This window comes from Chlorocebus sabaeus, chromosome 7, assembly GCF_047675955.1.
Source record: "Chlorocebus sabaeus isolate Y175 chromosome 7, mChlSab1.0.hap1, whole genome shotgun sequence".
Taxonomy (NCBI): Eukaryota; Metazoa; Chordata; class Mammalia; order Primates; family Cercopithecidae; genus Chlorocebus; species Chlorocebus sabaeus.
In genome coordinates, this window is record NC_132910.1 from 345,441 (window position 1) to 356,737 (window position 11,297).

Below are 11,297 nucleotides of genomic sequence, written 5' to 3' on the forward strand. Positions count from 1 at the left end.
CTCCAAATGAATCACAGACATAAATGAAAGAACAGTAAGACCATGAGACTTCTAAAACTCCCAAAAACACAACCCATAAAAATTAGTGAAGTGGACTTCATTAAAATAGTAAACTAGTAAGTTTTAAAAGATGATTATCTCCCTATAGCTAATGTAGCAAATTACTTTGATCTTAGTGGCTTATAACAAGACACGAATCTATTATCCTATTGATGGAGAAGTCAGAAGTGTAAAATCTAAGTGTCGGCAGAACTACGTTCCTTCTGGAGGCTTCAAAGGAGAATCCATTTCTTTACCTTTCCCAACTTCTAGAGGCCACCTGTGTCCCTGACTCATGGCCCCTCTTCATCTTTAAAGGGCATCACTGCAGTCTCTAGTTCTTTTCTCTTGTAAGGACCTTCTTGATTACAGTGGGTCTACCCACTTAAACCAGGGTAAAGGTCCCATCTCAAGATCTTAAATTAATCGAATTAATCAGCTGCAAAATCCCTTTTAACCACTTCAGACAACAGGTTCATAAGTTCTGAAGAATAGGACCTGAGTATCTTGGAGGAAGGGCTTTGTTCTGTCTGCTACATAATAGATTGTTCTTTCACTGAGAAACGTTACATCTGTAAAACTCTTATATTCAGATTGCATAAGGCACCTGTAACCCATAAGACGACAACCAACCCATTTAAAACATGAGCAAGAAATCTGAACATTTTGCCAAAATATACAAATGGCTATGAATAGGAATTAGCACATTAAAAGCTAATAAGCACGTTAAAAATGCTTAGCATCATTCATTGTTGCAAAGTAAATACACAATGATATACCATTTCACATCAATTAGAATGGCACAAATAAAAATAACAGTAACTATTGCTGGTGATGATGTGGAGAAACTGGGATGCGCATATGCTGCTGGTGGAAGTGTGAAATGGTGCAGTTATTTTGTAAATAATTTGGCAGTTTTTAAAAAGCTAAACCTAAACTTACAATAAGACTCAATCATGCTACTTGGCATCCACTTAAGATAAAGGAAATTATATGCATACACAAAGATATATACATAAATGTCGATGGCAGCTTAATACTGGAAACAACCAACTGGTAAATGAATAAACAGAATGTGTCATATCTATCAAATAGAATATAAATAAATAATAAGGAATAAACTACTGGTACATGGTACAGCAAGGACTTCAAAACAGATAAAGGAGGCATAGAGAATTGTGTACATTGTATGATTTTATATCATAAAATTATAAGATCATAAAAAAACCAAAAACCATAAAATCATAGAGTAAAATATTCTATGATTTTATATTCTAGAAAATTTAGAGCGCACTGTTATGATTTCTAGGGTTCTTTTTCGTAGAGCTAACCTTTCATCTGATATCCTTTGCAATCAGCCAAGTACATTCTTTAGCACGTTTATAGTGTGGTTCTGCTGATAACACATTCTCTCAGCTTTCATATTTGGGAATGTGTTGTTTCACCCCTGTTTATAAAGGAGATTTTCCCTGGATATGAGTTGACAGGTCTTTCTCCTGCTTTTAGTGCTTTAAAAATTGTCTTTCCATGGTCTTCTGGTCTCCACTGTATCTTCAAAGAAGTCACGCATTGTTCAAATGCTTCTCTGGTGTGTAACGTGTCTTTTTCTTCTGAGTCCTTTCAGGATCTCCTCTTAATCTTGGGATTTCAGTACTTTGGCTATCATGAACTTGGATGTGATTCTTGTTATACTTGTTCTGCTTAGAGTTCACTGAACTTCTCAGGGCCGGACACAGGTGTTTGACATCAAACTGAGAAAACTTTGACTCCTTTTTTCAAAGGTTCCTGCTCTTCTCTCTCTTTTCCTTCTTGTATTACAAGTATATTGACATATCACAGGATCTTGAGGTTCTGTTGGCTTTCCTTTCATTTTGTTTCTCTGGGCTTCACTTTGGTTCATTCCTTTTCATCTCCCTTCGAGCCCACAGACTTCATCTTCCTTCTCCAACCTGTTAAGCCTATCAGCGCAATTTCATCTCAGTGTTATATTTTCCAGCTTTACAGTGATGTCTCATGTATACCCTATATATGCACAGCGTCTCCTATCATCGACATTGCCTACCAGACTTGTACATTTGTCAAAACTGATACTTCTACAGCGAAACATCATTACCACTCCAACTCCATCATTCACATCAGGGTTCAATCTTGGTGTTGTACAATATATGGCTCTGGACAAATGCATAACATGTATCCACCATTACAGTATCATACAGAGATCACATGATACTAAAAATTCTCCTGCTCTGCCTATTCATCCCTGCCTCCCCCTGGCCCCTGGAAACCACTGATCTTCTTACAGTCTCCATAGTCTTGCCTTTTCTAGGATGTTGTAAAGCTGGAATCATACAACAACCTTTTCAGATTGCTTCTTTCACTTAGCGATATGCCCTTTAAGTTTCCTCCGTGTCTTTTTATGGATAGCTCATTTATTTTCAGCCTCAAATAATATCCCATTGTCTGAATGTACCACAACTCACTTATACATTCACCTACTGAGGAGCATTTTGGTTGCTTCCAAGTTTTGGCAACTATGAATAAGGCTGCTCTAAATATCTACTTGCAGGCTTTGTGTGTAGACATAAGGTTTCAACTCCTTCGCGCAAATGCCAAGGAGTGTAATTGCTTTATCATATGGTAAGAGTATATTTAGTTTTGTGAGAAACCACCAATCTGTCTTCCTAAAGGCTGTTCTATTTTGCATTAAGACCCACAATGAATGAGAGAGAATTCCCACAGCTCCACATCTTCACAGGCTTTGGTGTTGATAGTGTTCTGGATTCTGGTGTAGTGATATCTTAGTGTTGCTTTAATCTGCATTTCTCTATGACACATAATGTGAAGCATCATTTCATACGTCGATTTGCCATCTCTATATCTTCTTAGATGAGGCATCTGTTAGTCTTTGACCCATTAATGTGGTGAATTACGTTAATTGGCTTTTCAATGTTAAACCAGCTTGGATATGTGAAATTCCATGTGGTTTTGGTGCACAATTTTGTTAGATTTAATTTGCTAATATTTTATTGAAGATTACTGCATCTATGTTCATGAGAGATGTTTTGTAGTTTTCTTGTAATATTTTGTTATTAAAATGGTATTTGGTATTAAAATGATGCTGGCGCTATAGAATGAGTTAAGAAGTATTCCTCAGCCTCTATGTTCTGAAAGAGATTGTAGATAATTGGTAGAATTTCTTCTTAGATATTTGGTAGAATTCAACAGTGAACCCATCTGGGCCTGGCACTTCCTGTTTTGAAAGGTTATTAACCACTGATTCAATTTAACAGATATAGGCCTATACAGATCGTTTCTTCCTGTTCAAATTTTGGCAGATTCTGTCTTTAAAGAAATTGATTCATTTCATCCACGTTATCAAATTTGTGGCCATAGAGTTGTTCATAATTTTTATTATCCTTTTAATGTCCATGGGATCTGTAGTTTTGTCTCTTATTTCATTTCTGATATTGATAATTTATCTGCTGTATTTCTTTTTCTTGTTAGAGGCTTACAGATTTTCTCTCAAAGAACCAGCTTTTGGTTTCATTGAATTTTCTCTACTGATATTCTGTTTTCAACGTATTGATTTCTGCTCTTTCATTATTTGTCTCCTGCTTAGAATTTAATTTGATGTTCTTTTTCTAGTTTTCGAAGGTGGAAGCTGATTGATTTTAGATCTTGTTTTTTTTTTTTTTTTTTTTTTTTTTTACGTATGCATTTAAATCTATAAATTTCCCTATAAACATTACTGTCATTGCAGCTCACAAATTTTAACAAGTTTTCATTTTCATTTACTTGAAAAATTCGAAGAAATCTTCAGATTTCTTCCTTAAACAATGTATTATGTAGAAGTGTACTGTTTAATATCCTAATATATTTTCCAGTCGTCCATTATTGATTTCTACTTTACTGTGGTTGAGAACATACTTGTTTGATTCCTACTCTTTTAAATTTGTTAAGGTGTGTTTTATGGACCACAACATGGTATGTCTTGGTGAATGTTCTGTATTCTGTTGTTGTTGGAGGAAATAGTCTATAAACGTCAGTTATATACAGTTGACTGAGGATGCTGATTTCAATTTTGTCCTTACTGATTTTCTGGCTACTGAATTGGTCCATTTCTGATAAAGGGGTGTTAACGTCTCCAACTATAATAGTGGGTTAATTATTTCTCCTTGAAGTTTATCAGTTTTTGCTTTGGAATTCTGATGCTTTGTTAGCAAAAGTACATTTCAGGATTGTTACATCTTCTTGGAGAATTGACCCCTTTATTACGTAATAGTCATCTCTGGTAACTTTCCTTTATGTAAAGCCAACTCTGTCTGAAATTAATATCACCACTTCCACTTTTCAAAATGAGTGTTGGCCGGGTACGGTGGCTCATGCTTGTAATCCCAGCACTTTAGAAGGCCAAGGCAGAATGATCACCTGAGGTCAGGAGTTCAAGACCAGCCTGGCCAACATGGTGAAATCCCATCTGTACAAAAATAGAAAAAAAAAAATAAGTTACCCGGGCATGACCACAAATGCCTGTAATCCCAGCTACTCAGGAGGCTGAGGGAGAATCACTTGAACCTGGAAGGCAGAGGTTGCAGTGAGATGAGATGAGGCCATTGCACACCAAAAAATTAGTGTTAACATTTATATCTTTTTCCATCCCTTTACCGTTGATCTATATGTATGTCTTTAAATCTAAAGTGGATTTCTTATAGACAATATATAGTTCGGTGCATTTGGATTGACATTGAAAGTAATGATATACAGTTGAATTAACATCTACCATATTTGTTACTATTTTCTATTTATTGCCCTTGTTCTTTGTTTATGTCTTTCACTCTTTTTTCCTTGTGGTCTTAATTGAGCATTTTCTATGATTTATTTTCTTTCTTTTTAGCATATCAGTTACTCCTTTTTTTTAATAGTGGCTGCCTTAGAATTTGCAATATAAATTTACAAGTAACCCAAGTCCACTTTCAAACGACACTACACTGGTTTCTTGATAATGCAAGCACACTATAATAACAAAATAATCCTAATTCCTAATTGCTCTCTCTCATCCCTTGGTTATCACTGCTCTAATTCATTTCACTTATATTTAAGTGTGTGTATATGACATATACATAAGCATATAATATACTGTCGCTATTATGAATGAACTGTTATGTTAGATCTATTAAGAAAAATGAAAGATTTTCTTCTACCTTCACTATTTCTTCTTTGATGCTTTTTGGTTTTCTATTTATTTTTTTAAACAGACAAGGTCTTTCTCTGTTGCCCAGGCTGGAGTGGAGTAGCATCATTATAGCTCACCACAGCCTTGAACGGGATCCTGGGCTCAAGAAGTGACCCATCTCAGCCTCTCAAAGTAGCTGGCACTATAGGTGTCGGCCACCACGTTTGGCTTTTTAACGAGACAGAGTCTCACTATGATGCCCAGGCTGGTCTCAACTAAGCGGCCTCCAGCTGTTCTCCCATCTTTGCCTCCCAGAGTGTTAGGATGACAGGTGTGAGCCCCTGTAAACCGACTGTGCTCTTCCTTTCTTTATGCACAGCTGAGTTACTGACCTCTACTCTTTTCTCTAAAGAACTTTGAACATTTTTTGCAAGGCAGGTCTACCGGCAACAAATTTTGCAATTTTTGCCGGAGAAGGTCTTTACTTTTTCTTCACTTTTGAAAGATAATTTCACAGAGTATAGGCTTCTAGGTTAATGGAATCTTTTTTCTCTCAATAGTTTAAATACTTCACTCCACTTCTTGTTTTCATGGTTTTTGAGGGGAAGTTGAATATAATTCTTATCTTTGATCCTCCATAGGGAAGGAGATTACTCTGGTTTCTTTGCTTTTTAATCTTTGATTCACCATAGTTTGAATATTTTATGCCCAAGTAGAGTTTATTTTTGTTTTGTTTTTGTCGTCGTCGTTTTTACATTTATCCTTCTTGGTGTTTCTTGAGCCTCCCGGATCTATGGTTTGGTGTATGGCATTAATCTGAGGAAATTCAGCTATTACTCTTACAAATATTTCTTCTGTTCCTCTTTCTTCCCCCTTGTATTACCGTTATGCATATTTTATGCCTCTGTGGACGTCCCATAGTGCTTGGATACTCTGTTCTTTTTTGCTTTTCAGTTCTGGAGGTTGGAGTTGGGTATTTCCCTTTCCCCCAGGTCAGAAGGCTCTGATAAAATCCCACCAGGTTAGTCCCTAGTTAACTAGCTTCTCTGGAAAGTAGACCTAGTAAAGAGTGCACCTACATATTGAAAAATGATTCCTATTCTCTTTCCCCTGTAGTAAGTATGAGGGGATTTTTCTGTGATATGTACTTCGAGAACCTGGTTGAGCTTCTGATGATACAACTCACAAAAGCATGAGACCCATATGCACAGGCCTCCTGGAGGTTTTAACTCTCAGACGTGGCCACACCTCACTGCAGGAATTTGTCAATTCCAGTTCAGGGTTTCCAATCCCAGCGTGGGTTCCTTGGAGCATTGTGCTCCAGTGTATGGTGATTCTCCGCTTTACCTGTCCAGCCAATCTGGGGACAGTGGCTTGCCTGTGACCTCAGGTTTCTTGCAGGTTTAAGAAGAGCTGCTGATTTTTCAGTTTGCTCAGCTTTTTACCTGTGAGGAGGGAGTGACAATTCTCAAGATTATCGTGTACGGAACCTGAAATTCCCCAACTCCATTATAGTAAAAAGTGTCTTCCCTTCCTCTGGCTCAAGAATTAAAATATTTTCACTCTTTGACACGTTGTACTTTGATTCTCTAAATATTTATAATTGTAGATTTTAAAACTCGGTCTTCTGCTGTATCAGACATCTAGACTGGCACTTTCCAACAGAATTATGAGAATCCTGGTAGAACTTGAAACCTTCCTTGTAGCCTCATATAAATAACAGGTACAATTAATTTTACTAATTTTAGTAATTAATAGTTTTAGTAATTTTAGTAATTAATAGTTTTAGTAATTTTACTAAAATTTAGTAATTTTAGTAATTAATAGTTTTAACTCAAAATGCTCATAGTATACTTTCAATAAGAAATACAAATAGGCCGGGTGAGGTGGTTCACATCTGTAATTCCAGCACTTTGGGAGGCCGAGGCAAGTGGATTGCGAGATCAGGAGATCGAGACCATCCTGGCTAACGCTGTGAAACCCCGACTCTACTAAAAATACAAAAAATTAGCCAGGCGTGGTGGCGGTTGCCTGTAATCCCACTTACTTGGGAGGCTGAGGCAGGAGAATGGCATCAACCCGGGAGGCAGAGCTTGCAGTGAGCCAAGATTGCGCCACTGCACTCCAACATGGGTGACAGAGCGAGACTCCATCTCCAAAAAAAAAAAAAAAAAAAAAATACAAATACAATATTTTCTATTTTTTATATTAACTGGTATGTCTTTCACGCAGCAAATCCACTTCAGACCGGATGCACTTCATGTGCTCAGCTGCCGCATGTGGTGAGTGACAGAGACCATCCTGCATGTGTGTGCACTTTTTACTGCCTTTTTCTTGACCACAGATTCTACTTCCTGTTTCTTTGTGTATGCAGTGATTATTTGCTGAGTATTACACATTGTAGGTAACATGTTGAGCACACTCAGGATCCCTAACCTTCCTCTGAAGCTTTCCAGCTCTTGTTTTAGCAGGTAGCACAGGCACTGCTGGGTCATCGTGACATGGGCAGGCTTGGATTGATTCGCTGCTGGTGTGGATCTGTGGAGAGCTCCAATCCTGCACCCACTCCGATCTCCCCCTCCTGGACGTGGTAGGGTGATCTGCTCCGCCCACACCTGAGCTCTCTCTGATCTCCCCCTCCCGGACATGGTAGGGTGATATGCTCTGCCCACACCTGATCTCTCTCTGATCTCACCCTCCTGGACGTGGTAGGGTGGCCATACTCCGCTCACACCTGAGCTCCTTCCGAGCTCTGCATTCTGGACGTGATAGGATGGCCCTGCTCCACCCACACCTGAGCTCTCGGCGCCACGGTCTGCAGGTGTTCTCCAGAGGGCAAGCATACTGTGGGCGTGTCTCATTCATTCTCCTGCCCTCGCCCTCAGGTTCTAGCTGGCACAGCTGTGGTCACAGACTAAAAACAGCCACCTCATTCATTTTGTGTAGTTTTACAGTTGTATACGGCAGATGTGTGATTTGCGTCACTGTTCTCTCATCATGGCTAGAAGTTTTGGCAAATTATTCTTATATCTTTACATTTGAAAACTAAAGGAAAGTTTCACCCAAAGAATATTAGCGTTGTGACAATCCTAATGAGTGTTTCTCCAGAAACTATGATCCAGGTCAGCAGCCAGTCATTTCATAGAAGATAAACTTCAAGAACATTCTCTGAAGGGCAATGAAACTCAGTAAGATCTAACCACTGTTACCAACAACCAAGAAAAATAGGTAGGAAATGCAGCTAAGATTTTGATCAAGTAAGTATGGTAATAAACATGCAAACTATCGCTAAGCACAAAATAGTGTGGGACTAAAAAATTTTTATGATATTGACATTTATGATTTTACAAAACTGCCCCATGTGATATCAAGAGACTCCTGATGAAAATTTACAAAGTATGCTTTACGGTTCATATAAAAATGTTAGTCAAATAAATCCAAATATTTCACAAAAATAACATTTCAAATAATATTCTTTTATATTTTGCAGACATCTGTACAGTGAGGTTATTCATCACACATGACCCAGTAACATTTCTCAGCAGTTGGATTCAATACGAGAAATAAGCAAATAACTGCACTGCTTCTTCCATTTCAAAGTAATTTCTCTTATAAAAAGTGCTCAAGAAAAATGCCCGTTGCCTTACATACTGGTTAGCGCCAAAAATTTGGTTTAAAATATTTCAAGTGGGTTATCCTTTTACGTCCATGTTGTTAGTTACACAAAGAACACATACAAATGCAATTTTTTTACCATAAGTTTTTGCAAATCATAACCATAAACTAAAGAAACAGGATTAAGCATATTATTTTTTGAGATAGGGTCTAGCTCTGTTGCCCAGGCTGGAGTGCAGTGGCATGATCATGGCTCACTGCAGCCTCAACTTCCCCTGGCCCAGGTGATTCTCCCACCCCAGCCTCCCGAGTAGCTGGGACCACAGGCACACACCACCATGCCCGGCTGATTTCTGTATTTTTTGTAGAGATAGGCTTTGGAATGTTGTTCAGGCTAGTCTCAAAGCCGGGACTCAAGCAATCTGCCTGCCTTGGCTTCCCAAAGTGCTGAGGTTAGAGGCGTGAGCCACCACGTCTGGCTTAATCCTTTCTAAAGAGTCTCTATTTCTTTTTCTTTTTTTTTTTTTTTTTGAGACGGAGTCTTGCTCTGTCGCCCAGGTTGGAGTGCAGTGGCCGGATCTCAGCTCACTGCAAGCTCCGCCTCCCGGGTTTACGCCATTCTCCTGCCTCAGCCTCCCATGTAGCTGAGACTACAGGCACCCACCACCTCGCCCAGCTAGTTTTTTGTATTTTTTAGTAGAGACAGGGTTTCACCGTGTTAGCCAGGATGGTCTCGATCTCCTGACCTCGTGATACACCCGTCTCGGCCTCCCAAAGTGCTAGGATTACAGGCTTGAGCCACCGCGCCCAGCCTTATCGTTATATTGTTCTAATTGAGATGGGAGTCTTGCTCTGTTGCCCCGGCTGGAGTGCAGTGGTGCCATCTCAGCTGACAGCAACCTCTGCTTCCCGGGCTCAAGTGATTCTCCCACCTCAGCCTCCCAAGTAGCTGGGAGTACAGGTGTACACCACCAGGCTCAGCTAATTTTTTGTACTTTTGGTGGAGGCAAGATGTACAAAAGGCATTTCTGTACATTTTGCCATGTTTTCCAGGCTGGTCTTGAACCCTTGGGCTCAAGCCATACACCTGCCCTGGACTCCCAAAGCGCTGGAGTTATAGGCATGAGCTACCGTGCCGAGCCCTTAATCATGTGCTGTGACTTAATATTAAAATAAAGAAAGGGAGGAGTCCAAGGGAGCACGTTGGCAAAAAGGGCTCCTTTGCCAACAACCTTGCTAGCACGGCATTCACTCCCTTGTCTGCTGGCATTGCGCTCTTTAGATGAAGAACACTTTATGTGTAAATGAAAAACAAAAACAACATAGGAAAACCCTGTCTCTACAAAAACTTAAAACTTAGCTGGGTGTGGTGGCGAGCACCTGTGGTCCCAGCTGCTTGAGGCTGAAGTGGGAGGACTGTGTGAGCCCAGGTGGTCACAGCTGCAGTGAGCCAAGAGCTGCCATCATGATGCTGAATTCCAACCTTGGTGACAGAGCAAGACCTTGTCTCAAAACAAAAAGCAACGAAAACCCAAAATGATGCACTCTAAGTTCTGTCCTATAAATTCCACTACCTTCATTTGTAAAGGTACATAAAGGTGAAACTCAGGAGCTGCTTGCAGTAATGTGGACATATGCTTGACCTCAGCTCTGATCTGAAGCACATCCTTCTGTCTCACTGCTTGCCAAGACTAAGCTAAACTTCAAAAGTAAAAATACTCCCCAAAGTGCTGTAAATTTTCGACTATTCATATTGTACCTTAAGTTTCTCTTGTATTGGAGGAAAAACACGGTGTCATTTAAAGTGATATGTAGCTTCAACGTGGGATGTAAGGTGATTCAGGTCCTTTGAGAAGACAAGCGTGCAACAACGGCATGAATAATGTTGGAATCAAAATCACAGAAACTAAGCACCAAATAGCATAGGTTCAATCCATGTCTCTAACAAGTATCTGGATAACTACACTTTCTGCTTTACTTGGGTGTGAAGATCATGAAATGTAGTTTATAATTATTTGGGTAGAGAAAATAGAGAATTTGGGTAGTTATGTAAAATTCAAGATTAAATAAAACCAGTATTATATAGCAGAAATATAAATTGGCTATTACTTTCAGTAATTTAGATCAGGGGTTGGCAGGTCTGTGCACCAAATCTGGTTCACTGTTCTTGTAAATAAAGTTTTATTGGTACACAGCCATACGTATTTGCTATCACCCATGGCTGAGGGCAGAGTCGAGTCGTTGTGAGAGACCTTATGGCCTTCAGGAACTAAAATACCAGCTGGCACCTTGCAGGCAAATTTTATGACCTGATTTGGGTAGCTGCCTAAACTGTCCAATTCGCTTGTTCTAAAACAATCCAACAATATAGCACACTTATCTGAAGATTTGAGAACACACATGCACCAGCCCAATCAGAAGAAAAGTCCAATTCCACCCAGAGGGCTACAACAAACTCTTCCCTTTTCCC

General features: G+C 39.3%; 1 protein-coding gene across 3 annotated transcripts in view; it reads right to left on the reverse strand.

Annotated features, from left to right (window-relative positions):
• The window catches only part of LOC140711985 (disco-interacting protein 2 homolog C-like), a 44,542-nt gene that overhangs the window by 19,269 nt on the left and 13,976 nt on the right, over nucleotides 1–11,297 (reverse strand). The window lies entirely within an intron of this gene.